We start from the raw sequence: 17,650 nt of genomic DNA on the forward strand, positions 1-17,650 counted from the left end.
TTTTTCACTCTCCACTCTCACTTTCATTAAGAGGCTCTTTAGTTTCTCTTTGTTTTATGCTGCTAGAGTGGTTGTTGATTGTTGTTCAGTCTCTCAGTCGTGTCTGACTCTTTGTGACCCCATGGACTGCAGCATGCCAGGCTTCCCTGTCCTTCACCAACTCTTGGAGTTTATTCAAACTCATGTCTATTGAGTTGTTGATGCCATCCAACCATCTCATCCTCTGACATCCCCTTTTCCTCCTAACTTCAATCTTTTCCAGTATCAGGGTCTTTTCTAATGAGTCAGCTCTTGGCATCAGGTGGCCAAAGTATTGGAGCTTCAGCTTCAGAATCAGTTCTTCCAACTAGAGTGGTATCATCTGCATATACGAGATTGTTCATATTTCTCCTGGTCATCTTGACTTCAGCTTCTGATTCATACAGCCTGGCATTTGCATGATATGCTCTGCATATGATAAATTAGGAGGTTGACAATATACAGCCTTGTACTCCTTTCCCAATTTTGAACCAGTCGGTTGTCCCATGTCCAGTTCTAACTGTTGCTTCTTAACTCTCATACGGGTTTCTCAGGAAACAGGTAAGGTGGTCTGATATTCCCATCTCATAAGAATTTTCTATAGTTTGTTATGATCCACACAGTGAAAGGCTTTAGTGTAGTCAATGAAGCAGAAGTAGATATTTTGCTGAAACTCCTTGCTTTCTACATGATCCAATGAATGTTGGCAATTTGATCTCTGGTCCAGCTGTCTCTTTGAAACCCAGCTTGCACATCTGGAAGTTTTCAGTTCACATAATGCTAAGGCCTTGCTTGAAGGATTTTGAGTATAACCTTTCTAGCATATGTAATTAGTGATTGTATGGTAGTTTGAACATTCTTTGGCATTGCTCTTCTTCGGGATTGGAATGAAAACTGACCTTTTCCAGTCCTGTAGCCACTGCTGAGTTTTCCAAATTTGCTTGCATGTTGGGTGAAGCATTTTAACAGCATCTTCTTTTAGGAAAAGTAATATGTGGGACATAAAATTAAAAAGTATCTGCACAGTAAAGGAAACCAACAAAAAATGAAGATGTGACATATGAAATGGGAGAAAATATTTGCAAACCCTAATAAACGGTTAATATCCAAAATCTATAAGTGACTCATACAACTTAATAGCAAGAAAACAAACAACCTAATACTTGGAGAGGAATTGAATAAATATTTTTCAAAAGAAGACATACAAATGGTCATCAGGTATGCAAAAATATCACTAATCAATGTCTACTAATCCCCAGGGAAATGCAAATCAAAGCTATAATGTTAGATGGCTATTGTAAAAAGACAAGAGACAAGAAGTTTAGGCAAGGATGTAGAGAAAAGGGAATCCTCTGCACTGCTGGTGGAAAACAGTATGTAGGTTCCTCCAAAAATTAAAAATAGAACTACTGTATGATTCAGCAATTCCACTGGGTATATATGTAAAGAAAGTGAAATCAGAGTCTTGGAGGAGCTGCACTCCCATCTTCATTGTAGTATTATTCATAATACGGAAAGCTATGGAAACACCCTAAGTGTCCATCTATGGATAAATGGATCTATATAGAATATGTATACAATGGCATAATATACAGCTATAAGAAAAGAGGAAATGCTACCATTTATGACAACATGGATGGATTTAAGTATACTATACTAAATGAAATGTTTCAGGAAGAAGAAAACAAATACTGTATAATTTCTCCTTTATGTGGAATCTAAAAAATTAAACACACAGAAACAGAGCAAAATGTTAGTTGCCAGGCCCTGGAATATGAGGGAAATGGAGAAATGCTAGCCAACAGGAACAAACTTCCCATTATAAGATGAAAAACTTCTGAGGATGCAATGCACAACATGGTGACTATAGAGTTAATATTATATACTTGAAAGTTGTTAAATGAGAGTATATCTTAAATGTTTTTACCACACATAAACAAAAATTATATGAGATGATGAAGGTGTTAGCTAATCTAATTTGAAAATCATTTTGCAATAAATTTGTTTCACATCAACAGATTGTACACCTTAACTTACCCAATGCTACATGTCAGTTACAGCTCAGTAAAGCTGAAAAAAGGCAATATAGTTAATGCAACAAACAGTTGATGGGAAGGAAATTGCTTTGCACATGTATAAGATAAAATAATACAAAATACATCTTTGATCTAAATTTTACCAGTTCATTAAAATAAACTTTAGTCAAAGAATGCTTTTTAAAAATTTTTGTATTCGGGTATAGTCAATTACCTATTTTGTTCTAGTTTCAGGTAAACAGTAAAGGGACTCAGCCATGCATATACATGTGTCCATTCTTCCCCAAAGTCCCCTCCATCCAGGCTGTGACATAACATTGAGTTGAGTTCCATGTGCTATACAGTATGTCCTTGGTTATCTATATTTTTGTTGTTGTTTTTATTTTTTTAATTAATTATTTTATTTATTTTTTATTATTAGTATTTTTTTTTTTTGGAGGCTAATTACTCCACAATATCATGGTGGTTTTCGCCATACATTGTCATGAATCAGCCATGAGTGTCCAAGTATCCCCATCCTGAAACCCCAAACACCTCTCTCCCCACCCTATCCCTTGGGGTTGTCCCAGAGAACTAGCTTTGAGTGACCTGCTTCGTGCATCGAACTTGCACTGGTCATCTATTTTACATATGGCGATATACACGCTTCAGTGCTGTTCCCTCACCTTGTTCCGTAGGCGTCTTTTCTATAGCAGTGTGCACAGGGGTAGGTAGGAATTTTGGGATGAACGTGTACACACTGCTACTTATATTCAAGGAGTACCTTTTTAAAACATTATAGAAAGAGTAAATTATAATTTCCACATTGTTCACTAAAAAGAAAACTATTCTTCACAAATATTTAAAACATCATTCCAGAAGTGGAACCTCAATTTTGACGTCATTTTCATTAAGAAAATCTTCCCTTTTGGTTGTTAAATAATTTAGACAGTAAGCTGAGCTGAATTTTTAGTTTTGCTTGTAAGTAGGGCAGAAAGTCATGGTCAGTGGCCTGTAAAGCAAATTATGATTTAATGACTGTTAACATTCTTTTAACTCTAATAAAAATGACATAAAATACTCCTGAAATAGGAAGAAAGTTCTCGGGTGTGACAGTAAGGCTTTAGATGAGATGGGGGTTTACCTGTTACATTGTTCCATCAGTGTGTGTCCACAGGCAAATTTAGTGGGAGCAGAGATCCTTGTCCCTTCCATGAATACTCACTCGGGTATGCGCACCGCTGCTGGCCGGAGGCAGAAAATATGAATGCAGGCTTGCCTTCCCTGTTCCTCACCACCTTGTTCAGCACTCCCGTCTATCATCCTTGGGTGCCCTCACATTTCATGTCTGTCTCCACTCTCCCCACCCTGCCTTTCTCTCTTCCTTGCTCCATCCTCTGTGTTCTGCTATTATAATAATAAAAATAAAACTCTTTTAAGACCATCGCACATTTGTTTCTTCTGGACAATTCAGGGTTACCTGGAGTTTTAAGACAGACTTCAGTGCACCATTTCACTCATTCCTAAAAGTACTGGAAATGGACCCTTCTTTCCCTTTCTCCGTAACTTGATAACCATTTTTCTATTTCCAAGGGTTTCTGTGTTCTCAAGATTGGTTACAGATATGAGTCTAAAAACATTAGTCATTCCATAATTTTTTTAAAAGTTGTATTATTTAAACTTTAATTCTTTATAATAGGATACATTATAAATACAATTCCATTGTATTATAGTAGGAAATTCATGAATATATAACCTAAAGTAATTTATATTTTAAGAAATATCCCCTATTAATGAAGGACTGGTCTACATTATATAAAACAAGTTTAAATTTAGAGTGCAGTGTTACTCCCAAAATGGCAACTCGCCTACTGAAAACATCTATAAAAGTTAAGATTTTGCGTGTGTGTGTGTATTTTATATGTAGAAAATACATATAAATGTTTGAAGATATTGGAAAGCTAACAAGACAGTGAAAAATTATAGGCTGAAATTTAAGAGGTGGATGTGCGGAAATGCTGCTCAGCATTTGAGACTCCATTGCCCCCAAGGTATCTGCACATTGCAGAAAACATCTGTGAACACAAAAATGGGGGAATGTTAACTGTCTTAGATGTCTAATAGGACAAAAAGTAGAGTTGAAGGCTATTCATAGATAAAGTACCATGGGAATTCCCAAGCACTCTGGTAAGGGACCCCAAATGAATACATTTTAACATTAAGGAAGAGATACAAATAGAACTGCTTTCAAGAATTGAATCAAGGGTTTGCTTTACCTCATTCCCTAAGATTAGATTCATAAGATTCAAATAATGAGTTCAGTTCAGTTCAGTTGCTCAGTCGTGTCTGACTCTTTGCAACCCCATGAATTGCAGCACGCCAGGCCTCCCTGTCCATCACCAACTCCTGGAGTTCACTCAAACTCACATCCATTGGGTCGGTGATGCCATCCAGCCATCTCATCCTCTGCGTCCCCTTCTCCTCCTGCCCCCAATCCCTCCTAGCATCAGAGTCTTTTCCAATGAGTCCAACTCTTCGCATGAGGTGGCCAAAGTATTAAAGTTTCAGCTTTAGCATCAGTCCTTCCAAAGGACACCCAGGACTGATCTCCTTTAGAATGGACTGATAATGAGTGCCTCTAGCCAAATACCCAAAGCAAATAGAAACTTTCTCTTAAGGAAAACAATATTGTACTTAGTGTTCAAACTTTTACCCCCTACACTGTAAAAGTATGATGTTCATCATTCAAACAAAAATCATCAATCACATTATGATAAAAGATGAGACCAAAATCCAAGAAATCAATGGGAGACACAGACAAGTTATCAGAATCTTGAGATAAAGGATTATCACACAGAGACTTAAAAATAACTATGCTTAATATGTTAACAAAAACAAAAGGAAGTATTCGAAGCTTTGTTAGAGAATGAGAAACAAAAAAAAAAATTCTAGAACAAAAAAGTACAAGAATAAAAAGAATTTAAGGGACTTAATAGTTGTTAGAAATAGATGAAGTCACTGAAAGATAAATCATGAGAAAATATTCAAAATGAAGCACACGGACAAAATGATTAAAAAATACATTAAAGAACATCAGACACACAGGGGATATTTATTTTTAAAATTCTGTCATACATTTATCTGCTACACAACTTAATATTTTAAAGTTTTAAAATATGACCTAGAATATAAAAGAAAGAAAAAGACTAGGGGAGAGAGACAGAGAGAGAAGGAAAGAAAGAAAGATAAAAGGGAAGGAAGAAAAAGAAGGAGGAGAGAGGAGAAAAGGAAAGAAGGAGGAGAAAAGGGACTGAAGGATTGGGAACAGAAGGGAAGAAACTGAAAGAAAGGGGGAGAAAACAAACCATAAGCAATATTTGAAAAGATTAAGGCTAAAATAACTTTTTCAGAAGCATGAAAATTGTCAAGCTACAGATTCAAAAATTTCTATGAGTTTGAAATGCATTAAATAGAGTTCATTGGCACCTGGGACACAAGAAGAGGAAGGGATAATTTATTACACAAGGTAGTTATAAACTCTGTCAATCAAATTATTATTCATATAATATGGAAGACAAAAAGGTATCTGGGCAAAAATAATAACAGTAATAAACTTCAGTAGAGTACTTATTGGGTTATCTTCTCTAACTCAACACCAGACTTCCCTGGTGGCTCAGACAGTAAAGAATCTACTTGCAATGTGGGAGACTTGGGTTTGATCCTTGGGTCGGGAAGATCCCTTGGAGAAGGGAATGACTACCCACTCCAGTATTCTTGCCTGGAGACTTCCATGGACAGAGGAGCCTGGCAGGCTATAGTCCATGGAGTTGAAAAGAGTCAGACATGACTGACTGACTAATGCTACTTCACTTTCAGAGTACTTTCTGGGTTATCTAATCTAACTCAACAATCTGTACATGCACACTATTTTTTCTCCCAATTTATAAATAGAAAATTAAGATTGATAAATAGTGGTGTAAGGTCACACAAAGAATAATAGGTGACACAATTAATTTTTCTTTGATATACGAACCCTGACTCTTGTCCATTTTTTTCCATAGTCTTGTTGACATGTAATTTTATTTTCATCCAAAGAAAATATGATGTTCAAGGTCTGTCATTTCAAAAATACAATTCTATATTTACATAAGTGCTGTAGTTTCTTTCTTATATTCACTCACGTATTAATTAACTCAACATTTATTTATTTAGTACTTTCAGTGAGCTCTATGCTTTCATAGGCTTAAGTTATATCTGTAAAGGGCCTAGGATTTTTCCCTACTTGTAAGCTAACAAGTTAGTGTGCCACGAGTTCATAGATGTTGACGGTAAAAAACAAGACACTTAGGTCAAAAAGAGTTTACTACACACAGCACAGCTGGGAACATGGACTTTGGGTTAATACTAGTTCCCCTCACCCCTTAATCCACTCAGAAGGATGGAGAGTGGCTTCAGAGGGTTCTATACACAGTGAGTTGGCACCACTCTGAGGAAGCTCAAGCTTTAGTAAACCTGTCTTTTTTAAGAGAATGCAAGCAAAGATGCCAACTTTTGCCTTAGAAAGCGATATTATATTTATTAAATTTGGAATAAAAAGAAAAATTCCCCCTGTTTTGAAGGGAGATACCATCAATCATTTTTCCAACAGTGATTGCTATACAAAATCCTTGAAAAAGTAATCCAGATTAAAAGTCTGTAGTGCCTTTACTTAAAAGTGCAGAAATGAAAATGACTCAAGGAAATGTGTCTCAATAATCAATGAACAGGGGCACACAAATTCCCCTTTGTGAAGCTTACATAATCAGACAGAAACACTAAATATAATAAATAAAGAGGGATTTTAGTAGATTAAAGGTGATCAATGCTACGTGAGAAAAAGCAGAGTATATAAAGGAAAGTAGATTGGGGAGTGCAACACATATTTGAGTAGAGCAAAGTAAGCCAAGTTAAGAAGGTACAGAGCAGAGAATTAAAACCTTGAAGGAAAAATTTCCCTAAATGTTTCATTTTCCACTTGATTTCATCTTAATTTGGTTGTTATTGGGAAATTCATATACTTAAATTAAAGCACAGTCCTTAATTTATTTATTGCAGATCAAGGCCTCACATGAGAACAATAAAAAGAATGTAAAGGAGGAAATCTATGCCCAACTGTTTTGTATACAGTGTTTATTAGATATAGGTGTATATACCTACATGGCAGAAAGTGAAGAGGAACTAAAAAGCCTCTTGATGAAGGTGAAAGAGGAGAGTGAAAAAGTTGGCTTAAAACTCAACATTCAGAAAACGAAGATCATGGCATCTGGTCCCATCACTTCCTGGGAAATAGATGGGGAAACAGTGGAAACAGTGTCAGACTTTATTTTTCTGGGCTCCAAAGTCACTGCAGATGGTGACTGAAGCCTTGAAATTAAAAGACACTTACTCCTTGGAAGGAAAGTTATGACCAACCTAGATAGCATATTCAAAAGCAGAGGCATTACTTTGCCAACAAAGGTCCGTCTAGTCAAGGCTATGGTTTCTCCTGTGGTCATGTATGGATGTGAGAGTTGGACTGTGAAGAAGGCTGAGTGCTGAAGAATTGATGCTTTTGAACTGTGGTGTTGGAGAAGACTCTTGAGAGTCCCTTGGACTGCAAGGAGATCCAACCAGTCCATTCTGAAGGAGATCAGCTCTGGGATTTCTTTGGAAGGAATGATGCTAAAGCTGAAATTCCAGTACTTTGGCCACCTCATGCGAAGAGTTGACTCATTGGAAAAGACTCTGATGCTGGGAGGGATTGGGGGCAAGAGGAGAAGGGGACGACAGAGGATGAGATGGCTGGATGGCATCACGGACTCGATGGATGTGAGTCTGAGTGAACTCTGGGAGTTGGTGATGGACAGGGAGGCCTGACGTGCTGCGATTCATGGGGTCGCAAAGAGTCGGACACAACTGAGTGACTGAACTGAACTAAACTGAACCTATATTTGAACTTCTGTTAATAGTTATATTCAAGTCCCAAAAATGTTACTCTGGCAAAGCAATTCTGAGTTCTCACAGTACACTGGCATATTATCTTGTAAATGAGAAACCAATTTTCTCAAGAGAATCTAACAAACAAAACTTTATCTCAAATCCTCAGAGGTTTACATTCACTTTGCAAGCCAATGGCCATGAGGTGAAAGGATTTCCAATCTTGGCAATGTGCCTTTTCCTTGCTTTTTAAAAACAATTATTTTTTTTTTTAATAGAGGATAATTGCTTTACAGAGTTTTGCTGTTTTCTGTCAAACCTCAACATGAATCAGCCATACATATGCATACATCCCCTCCCTTTTGAACCTCCCTCTCATCTCCCTCCCCATCCCACCCCTCTAGGTTGATACAGAGTCTTGTTTGAGTTTCCTGAGCCATACAGCAAGTTCCTGTTGGCTATCTATTTTACATATGTTAATGTATGTTTCTATGTTACTCTTTCCATACATCTCAACCTCTCCTCCTCTCTCCCCATGTCCATAAGTCGATTCTCTATGTCTGTTTCTCTATTGGTGCCCTGTAAATAAATTCTTCAATACCATTTTTCTCGATTCTGTATATATGCGTTAGAATATGATATTTATCTTTCCCTTTCTGATTCACTTCACTCTCTGTAACAGGTTCTAAGTTCATCCACCTCATTAGAACTGACTCAAATGTAATCCTTTTTATGGCCGAGTAATAGTCAGTTGTGTATATGTATCACAACTTTTTTATTCATTCATCTGTCAATAGGTATCTAGGTTGCTTCCATGTTCTAGCTATTGTACATATTGCTGCAATGAAAAATGGGATACGTGTATCTTTTTCAATTTTGGTTTTCTCAGAGTATATGCCTAGGAGTGGGATTGCTGGGTCATATAGTGGTTTTATTCCTAGTTTTTAAGGAACCCCCATTCCATCTTCCATAGTGGTTATATGAATTTACATTCCCACCAACAGTGCAAGTGTGTTCCCTTTGCTCCACATCCTCTCCAGTATTTATTGTTTGTAGACTTTATGATGATGGCCATTCTGACCAGTGTGAGGTGATACCTCATTGTAGTGATGTTGAGCAGCTTTTCAAGTGTTTGTTAGGTATCTGTATGTCTTCTTTGGAGAAATCTCTGTTTAGGTCTTTTCCCCATTTTTTTTTTTTTTTTGATTGGGTTGTTTGTTTTTCTGGTATTGAGTTGTATGAACTGCATGTATATTTTGGAAATTAATCCTTTGTCAGTTGTTTCATTTGCTATTATTGCCTCCCATCCTCAGGGTTGTCTTTTCACCTTGCTTATAGTTTCCTTTACTGTACAAAATCTTTTACGTTTAATCAGGTGTCACCTGTTTACTTTTGTTTTTATATCCATTACTCTAGGAGTAATGGAATCATAGAGGATCATATGGGTCATAGTGGGTCATAGAGGATCTTGCTTTGAATTATGTCATCAAGTGTTCTACCTATGTTTTCCTCTAAGAGTTTCATAGTTTCTGGTCTTAAATGTAGGTCTTTAATCCATTCTGAGTTTATCTTTGTGTATGGTGTTAGGAAGTATTCTAATTTCATCCTTTTATATGTAGCTGTCCAGTTCCCCAGTACCATTTATTGAAGAGGCTGGCTTTGCCCCATTGCATATTCTTGCCTCCTTTGTCAAAAATAAGGTACCCATAGGTGCATGGGTTTATTTCTGGGCTTTCTATCTTATTCCATTGTTCTATATTTTTGTTTTTGTGCCAGTGCCATACTGTCTTGATAACTGTAGCTTTGTAGTATAATCTGAAGTCAGGAAGGTTGATTCCTCCAGCTCCATTCTTCTTTCTCAAGACTGCTTTGGCTATTCGGGGTCTTCTGTGTTTCCACATGAATTGTGAATTTATTTGCTGTAGTTCAGTGAAAAATGCCATTGGTAATTTATGAGGGATCGCTCTGAATCTGTAGATTGTGTTTGGTACTATAGTCATTTTCACAATATTGATTCTTCCTACCCAGGAACATTGACTATCTCTGCATCTGTTTTGTCATCTTTATTTCATTAGTGTCTCTGTGTACAGTTCTTTTGTCTCCTTAGGTAAGTTTGTTCCTAGATATTTAATTCTTTTTGCTGCAATGGTGAATGGGATTGATTCCTTAATTTCTCTTTTCGATATTTCATTGTTTACTATGTAAAAATGCAAGTGATTTCTGTGTATTGATTTTGTATCCTGTGACTTCACTAAATTCACTGGTTAGCTCTAGCAATTTTCTGATACTATCTTTAGTGTTTTCTATGTACAGTATCATGTCATCTGCCAATAGTAAGAGTTTGCTCCTTCTTTTCTAATCTGGATTCCTTTTATTTATTTATTTTTTTCCTTCTCTGATTGATGTAGGTAGGACTTCCAGAACTATGTTGGTTAATAGTGGTGAAAGTGGACACCCTTGTCTTGTTAATCAGCTTTTCACCATTGAGAATAATGTTTGCTGTAGGCTTATCATATATGGCCTTTACCATGTTGAGGTAGGTTCTTCTATGCCCATTTTTTGAAGAATTTTAATCATAAATGGGTGCTGAATTGTGTCAAAGGCTTTTTCTGCATCTATTGAAAAAAGAAAATAAAAAATTAAAAGAAAAAACAAAACAAAAAGAAAAAAAGAAAGAAAGAACAGATATGCAAAATTAAATAGAGATAGATGAAGAAGATTTATATACATTAAAGATTAACTGCAAGGGGAAAAGAACAGTAGGAAAAGCAAAGAAAGGAATAAATGTAGAAAAATAATAATAGGTTTAAAAGAATTAAAAATTAAAATTTAAAAAAAGAAAAAAAAAGGAAGAAGAACAAGAAAAAAAAAAAGAAAGAAAGAAAAAAAGGAAAACTCCACAGAACTGCAAAAGCCCAATGTAGAGGCAGAGGATCGTAACAATAAAAAAATGTGACAGAGAAAAGAAAAAAGCTCAAAAGCTTAATTAGATTTCAGAGTGCCAATAAAATCTACAGCTACAACAGATGGGAGAAAAGGGGAAAAAAAGAAAAAAATCCAAAAGAATCTACAGGACAAGTCAAAACATAAGAATAATAAATGTTTTTCTTAAGTCACTGCTGTCAGAGTCCTTTCTGTCACTGAAGTCAGAGTCCACCCTACCTCCCTAGGATGCCCTCCAACACTGAACTGGTCTCTGGACCTGCTGTGGGGACAACTCAGATTCTAGTCTGGTCCTATTCCCATGTATTCTTGCCTCCAATGTCCATAGCTATCAGAAGTAGTGCATTTTCTTCTGTGGGAACGCTCAATGGCCTTTTATATATTCCATAAACACAGAGTGCCTAGTTGGTTGTGTGGATTTAATCTGCAAATTTACGGCTTGTGGGAAGGTTTTGAGTCTTCCTTAGTCACACTGCCCCTGGGTTTCAATTGTGGTTTTATTTCCACCTCTACATGTGGGTTTGCTCCTGAGGCTGCCCTGGAGGTCTTGGGTCTGCCCCATTGAGGGCCACTTGTGGAGGTGGTGCAGCTGCTTGGGTCTCAGGGGTTCTGGCAACACCAGGTAATCAAGGGAGTTGGCAACTAGGGCAGCAGGAAATATAGTGCTCTAGAAGGGTATGGAAACCAGTAGTGGCCAATACTCTCCAGTATTCTTGCCTGGAGAACCCCCGACAGTGAAGCTCAGCAGGCCACGGTCCACATGGTTGCAATCAGCTGAACTCAACCAAAGTGGTCCTGCGCACATAGGCGCAAGACTTTTTGCCTGTGGCAGCTCTGCCCCAGTGAAGGTTGAGCATGAAGATGGTGCAGCTGCTTGGCTTGTGGGGACCCTGGAGGCGCCACGTGTGCAGGGACACCAACTGCCTCCATTGTAGGAGTTATGGCCCTACCAGGGTCTTTTCTCAGGCCTCTTGGATCAGAAGGCCTCTCTGGCCAGTCCTCTCTGTAGCTCCACCCGTTCAGGCACTTAGAGGGTTCTCTTGCCTGGGATTCTTCTCTGTTGTTCAGTGCATCAGGCACATAGATGGGCACGCTGGCTGGAGTCCTACTCTGTAGATCAGTGCATCAGGCACTTAAAGGGGCACCCTGGGTGGGGTCCTGCTCTGTTGTTCAGGGCATCAGTCACTTAAAGTAGCCCCCCAGCTGGGGTCCTGCTCTGTAGTTCAGTGCATCAGGCACTTAAAGGGGCACCCTGGGTGGGGTCCTGCTCTGTTGTTCAGGGCATCAGTCACTTAAAGTAGCCCCCCAGCTGGGGTCCTGCTCTGTAGTTCAGTGCATCAGGCACTTAAAGGGGCACCCTGGGTGGGGTCCTGCTCTATAGTTCAGTGCATCAGGCGCTTGATGGGTTAGCCTCTCTATTGTTCAGCTGTGGATGCTGGTGTGTGGGGAGAGAGAGGCTATGGTGATGGCTCCACCCGCTATGCGGGACTCAGCAGTGTCGCCTTGCTTCCATGGTGCCTGGCTTTCCTCCACAGGCATTTCCCACCACGATCTCCTCCCTCACATCCCCTCCATCCGTCTCTCCACAGTCAATGGCAGCCTTCACCCTGGGATTGCTCCACAATCCCTAAACTCCAGCTCCCAGCCCCTGTGTCTTCCAGGGGACCTGCATCCCTGTCTGGGGTGTGCATGGCTGCAGCAAGGCCAGTCTGATTCTCATTCCATTTAGGCTGCCACAGCTCAGCTGTTTCACTCTCAGCTTTAAAGGTTTCTCCTCTGACTCAGACAATTGCCCTGATGTGGGGATCGGACCCCTGCTTCAGTTCCCCCACCTGCTGAGGGCACGTCCAGTCCTACTAACACTTCTGTTCCCCCCACCTAGTTCCTTCATCCTACTGAGTTTTGCGTGGTTCTATATATTCTTTTCCACTGGTCAGGTCCTCCTGTCTGCTCTCAGTTGGTGTTCTGCATGCATTTCTGTCTGAAGGTGTGTTCCTGATGTATCCATGGAGAGAGGTATGCTCCACATCAACCTACTCTGCCATCTTGTTCTGTAACCATTTTCCTTGCTTTTGATACTGTTTCTGGTCATTATTCATGGTTCTCGCACCACTCACAATGAATTCATCCAGACTGGCTTGCATCCTCTGGCACAAAACAGGAAAGTCTGGACCTACTTATGGCTTCAGGATATGTGATAAGCTGTATATTTTGAGGGAACAGGAAAATTATGATTTGAGTATTGTAAAATCCTGCAAACCCTTGAGGACAATATACATCATGTAAGGAATAATTATAAAAAGATAACAACAAAAGATTTCTACACAGATCCACCAAAGCAAGTTCAGAGGCATAATAACATTATAGAAAATATATACCACAATATAACTGGATATTATATATACTGCTTATATAAATAACTGAATTAGGTTTTAGGACTTAGTGAAAATTAATGTACTATGTATGACTTACTAAAATAAATTTCCTGCTGACTCAGCAACAGGAAGATTACCTGTTTGACACAGAGTACAAGAAATATAGTACTGGGTATAGAAATGACATATTTTTTTTTCTTTTAAAAAATAAAGTTATATTTATGACCAGCAGTTTTATAAACTCTATATATTTTGCAGCTGCTAAACACTAGAATGATTGCTTAAGGTACAATATTTTTAAGGTGTAAATTAGGTTTTTAATGTTGTCAAAAGTTGTATTCATACTTTTAGATACACATGGGCAATTTTTCATTCTCGGAAAAAAATGCACCCACTACTTATTAAATTCAACATTAAAACAAAACAAAACAAACAAACAAACAAACAAAAAGCTATGATATTCGCATTCAGTCTCATCACTTCATGGCAAATAGAAGGGGAAAAAGTGGACTCAGTAACAGATTTTATTTTCCTTGGCTCCAAAAATCACTGCAGATGTTGATTGCAGCCATGAAATTAAAAGACATTTGCTCCTTGGAAGGGAAGCTTTGATAAACATAGACAATAATAAATAAACAACAATAAAGCAGAGACCTCATTTTGCCAACAAAATTCCAAAGAATCAAAGCTATGGTTTTTCCAGTAGTCATGTGTGCATGTGAGAGTTGTACCATAAAGAAGGCTAAATGCTGAAGAATTGATGATTTTGAATTGTCATGCTGGAGAAGACTAATGAGTCCCTTGGAAAGCAAGGAGATCAACCCTAAATATTCACTGGAAGGACTGTTGCTGAAGCTGAAGCTCCAAAACTTTGGCCACCTGATGCAAAGAGCTGACTCAAAAGACCTTGATGCTGGGAAAGATTGGAGGCAAAAGGAGAAGGGGGTGAAATAGGATGAGATGGCTAAATAGAATCACTGACTCAGTGCACATGAATTTGAGGAAACTCCGGGAGATAGTGAAGGACAGAGGAGCCCGACATGCTGCAGTCTATGGGGTCACAAAGAGTCGGACACGACTTAGTGAGTAAACAAGAACTTAACATATATAAACATGAAAAAATAATTTTCAACTTCACATCATGACAAGGAGGAAATGATAGTGGTTGTTATTGCTTAAGTAAAGGCAGGTAAAATGAATTTACATCAGCTTGTTGAATTTAATTATTTTATTTTTTCTGGAACTGACTATCAACATTTTTATCACTCTCTACCACAGTAATATTTGAGCATTTAGAAGACAGTTTTGGAAAATTGAGTTAACCTACTTATTAAAAAGTAAAGTTTTCAAACTTTAGAATTATCTATTTTTGAAATATTATAGCACATCTCAACAAACTGCAGTCCACTGAAAAATAGCATTCAGATAATGTGAAATTGGAAGAAGACACAATATTGGAGAAGATACATCTAGGATTTTGAAAGATAACTTTACTTCAAGCTTATACATATATATAAAGTTATATACACACACACACACACACACAAAGTTATACATATACATGGGGCTTTATGATGCCTCAGTGGTAAAGAATCCACTTGTGATGTAGGAGATGCAGGTTCAGTCCCTGGTTTAGAAAGATCACCTGGAGAAGGAAATGGCATCCCATTTTACCACTCCAATATACTTGCCTGGGAAATCCTATGGACGGAGGAGCCTGTCTGGCTACAGTCTATGGGGTCACAAGAACCAGACACAACTTAGCAACTAAACCACCATACATATACAGAGACATAGACATATATATAAAACAGTTACACATATGCATATATAACATATATGTATGTGCTTAGTTGCTCAGTCATGTCTGACCCTGCAACTCCATGGACTATAGCCAGCCAGTCTCCTCTGTCCATGGAGATTCTCCAGGAAAAAATACTGGAGTGGTTTACCATTTCCTCCTCCAGGGAATCTTCCCAACCCAGGGAGTGAACCCAGGTCTCCCACAATTCTTTACCGTCTGAGCCACCAAGTTGTGTCTGACTCTTTTGCGACACCATGAACTGTAGCCCGCCAGTCTCCTGTGTCCTTGTGATTTCCAGGTGGAATACTGGAGTGCGTTGCCATGGCCTCCTCCAGGGGATCTTCCCAACCCAGGGATCACACTCAAGTCTCCCATGTAGCAGGTGGATTCTTTACCATTTGAGCCACCAGGGAAGCCATATGTATACATGTATAGCTCTCTCTCTCTCTGTATAAACACACGCACACACACACACACATATTTAATTTTTTTGTGTGTGGTTGTTTAGTCACTAAGTCATGTCTGACTCTTTTGCAACGCCATGGACTGTAACCCACCAGTCTCCTGGATCCAAGGGATTTCCCAGGCAGGAATGCTGAAGTGGGTTGCTATTTCCGTCTCCAGGGGATCTTCCTGACCCCGGGATTGAACCTGTGTCTCCTGCATTGGCAGGTGGAGTCTTTACCACCTAGCCACCTGGGAAGGCCCATATTTAAGCTCACCTGACTACTGAATTGGGGCCCTGAAATTTTCTGGCATCATAATCTAAGTAAAATAAAAGAAAATGGAAGTATCGCAGGAACTGTATTGTACAGTCTAAGAATACAAGCCCTGGGAGAAGGGGGACTCATTGATAAACCTCATGACCATTTTATTTTCTTTCTGTAGAATATTTCCAAATAACTGTAGAAAGCTGAAGTCCAATTAGAGTCTGATGGTCCTGCTGAGTTGAAGAATCAGAGATCAGGGTTTGTAGATACAGAAGGGGCTGAAATTACTGGAGTATAGAACTGGAAAGGGAATGTTCCCCCTGTGACTCCTTGGCTGGTCTAGGTTTGCATGCACAAAATAAGACTATACAATACTTGCTGCTGCTGCTGCTGCTAAGTCACTTCAGTCGTGTCCGACTCTGTGCGACCCCATAGATGGCAGCCCACCAGGCTCCCCCATCCCTGGGATTCTCCAGGCAAGAACACTGGAGTGGATTGCCATTTCCTTCTCCAATGCATGAAAGTGAAAAGTGAAAGTGAAGGCACTCAGTCGTGTCCAACTTTTCACAACCCCATGGACTGCAGCCCACCAGGCTCCTCCGTCCATGGGGTTTTCCAGGCAAGAGTACTGGAGTGGGGTACCGTATACAATGCTTACCAGAAAGCAATTGCTATAAGGTTAAAATGCAACAGAGATATTGTAGGACCAATGTGGTACAATGGAGATCTGCCTTCGGATGGAGAGAACTCCTTAACACTAGAGCCAACTGAGACAAAGAAAGACTTACCTTTAGGAATAAGGCTGTTTTCAGGAGTATAGACTACTCCACACCTACCCTAAAGTGAAAACAAATTCAAGTGGTCTAAGGAAAGACCAAGTTTGGAAAGACAAAGTTTGGAGTTTGAATCCCTGGCTTATTTATTCTTTGTTCTGAGAATATGCATTAATAAAACTGTGCTGAAAATCATGCTTCTCCAGAGCACTTCCCCAGAGTGCTCTCTCTTTATGCGTGTGTGTGTGTGTGTGTGTGTAAGCACTTCCTTGCTAGTCTTCAGTTTGACTCAATTAAAGCTCTTTCTATTCATGTTATAGTTTGTTTATTGATTGCTTTTGTCAACAGAGGTAATCAACAAGTTATTGAACTGGGTAATAGAATAAAAATCTTCAGAGGAAGAAAATAGATACAGTGTATCTTTAAATCATAATTAATGTCTAAACTTAGGGCTTTCCACATGACACTAGTGGTAAAGAACCTGCTTGCCAATGTAGAAAACATTGAGATGTGGGTTTGATTCCTGGGTTGGGAAGATGCCTGGGAAGAGGGCATAGCACCCACTCCAGTATTATTGCCTGGAGAATTGCATGGACAGAAGAGCCTGGTGAGCAACAGTTCATACACACACACAGAAGTCGCTCAGTCGTGTCCGACTCTTTGCGACCCCATGAATCATAGCCCTCCAGGCTCCTCAGTCCATGGGATTTTCCAGGCATGAATACTGGGGTGGGTTGCTGTTTCCTTCTCCAGGGGATCTTCCTGACCCAGGGATCGAACCTGGGTCTCCTGCATTGTAGGCAGACGCTTTACCATCTGAGCTACCAGGGAAGTCCATTAAAAACACAGAAGAGTAGTAGTAAGTTTCAAAAGAATGTCAGTTGAGATCTTTTATAGATGAAATCTACTTCCTAGAAGTCAACTTGCCAATTAGGGTTGCACAAAATCGAGACATGCCTGAAACAACTAACCATTCATGTAAGCACACACACGTAATTTTTTTTAGATATGTAAAGAATGAGAAAATGCAATCCAAGGCCCAGAGAAGTTCACTAAT

General features: G+C 39.0%; 1 non-coding gene across 1 annotated transcript; it reads right to left on the minus strand.

Annotated features, from left to right (window-relative positions):
• Positions 1-17,351: 17,351 nt before the first annotated feature.
• Positions 17,352-17,424, minus strand: TRNAC-ACA (transfer RNA cysteine (anticodon ACA)). Its single transcript has one exon. It is a non-coding gene; the product is annotated as a tRNA-Cys (tRNA).
• Between the last annotated feature and the right edge of the window lie 226 nt (positions 17,425-17,650).

This window comes from Bos grunniens, chromosome 29, assembly GCF_055505025.1.
Source record: "Bos grunniens cultivar Pamir isolate PY7600 chromosome 29, Bosgru_T2T1.0, whole genome shotgun sequence".
Taxonomy (NCBI): Eukaryota; Metazoa; Chordata; class Mammalia; order Artiodactyla; family Bovidae; genus Bos; species Bos grunniens.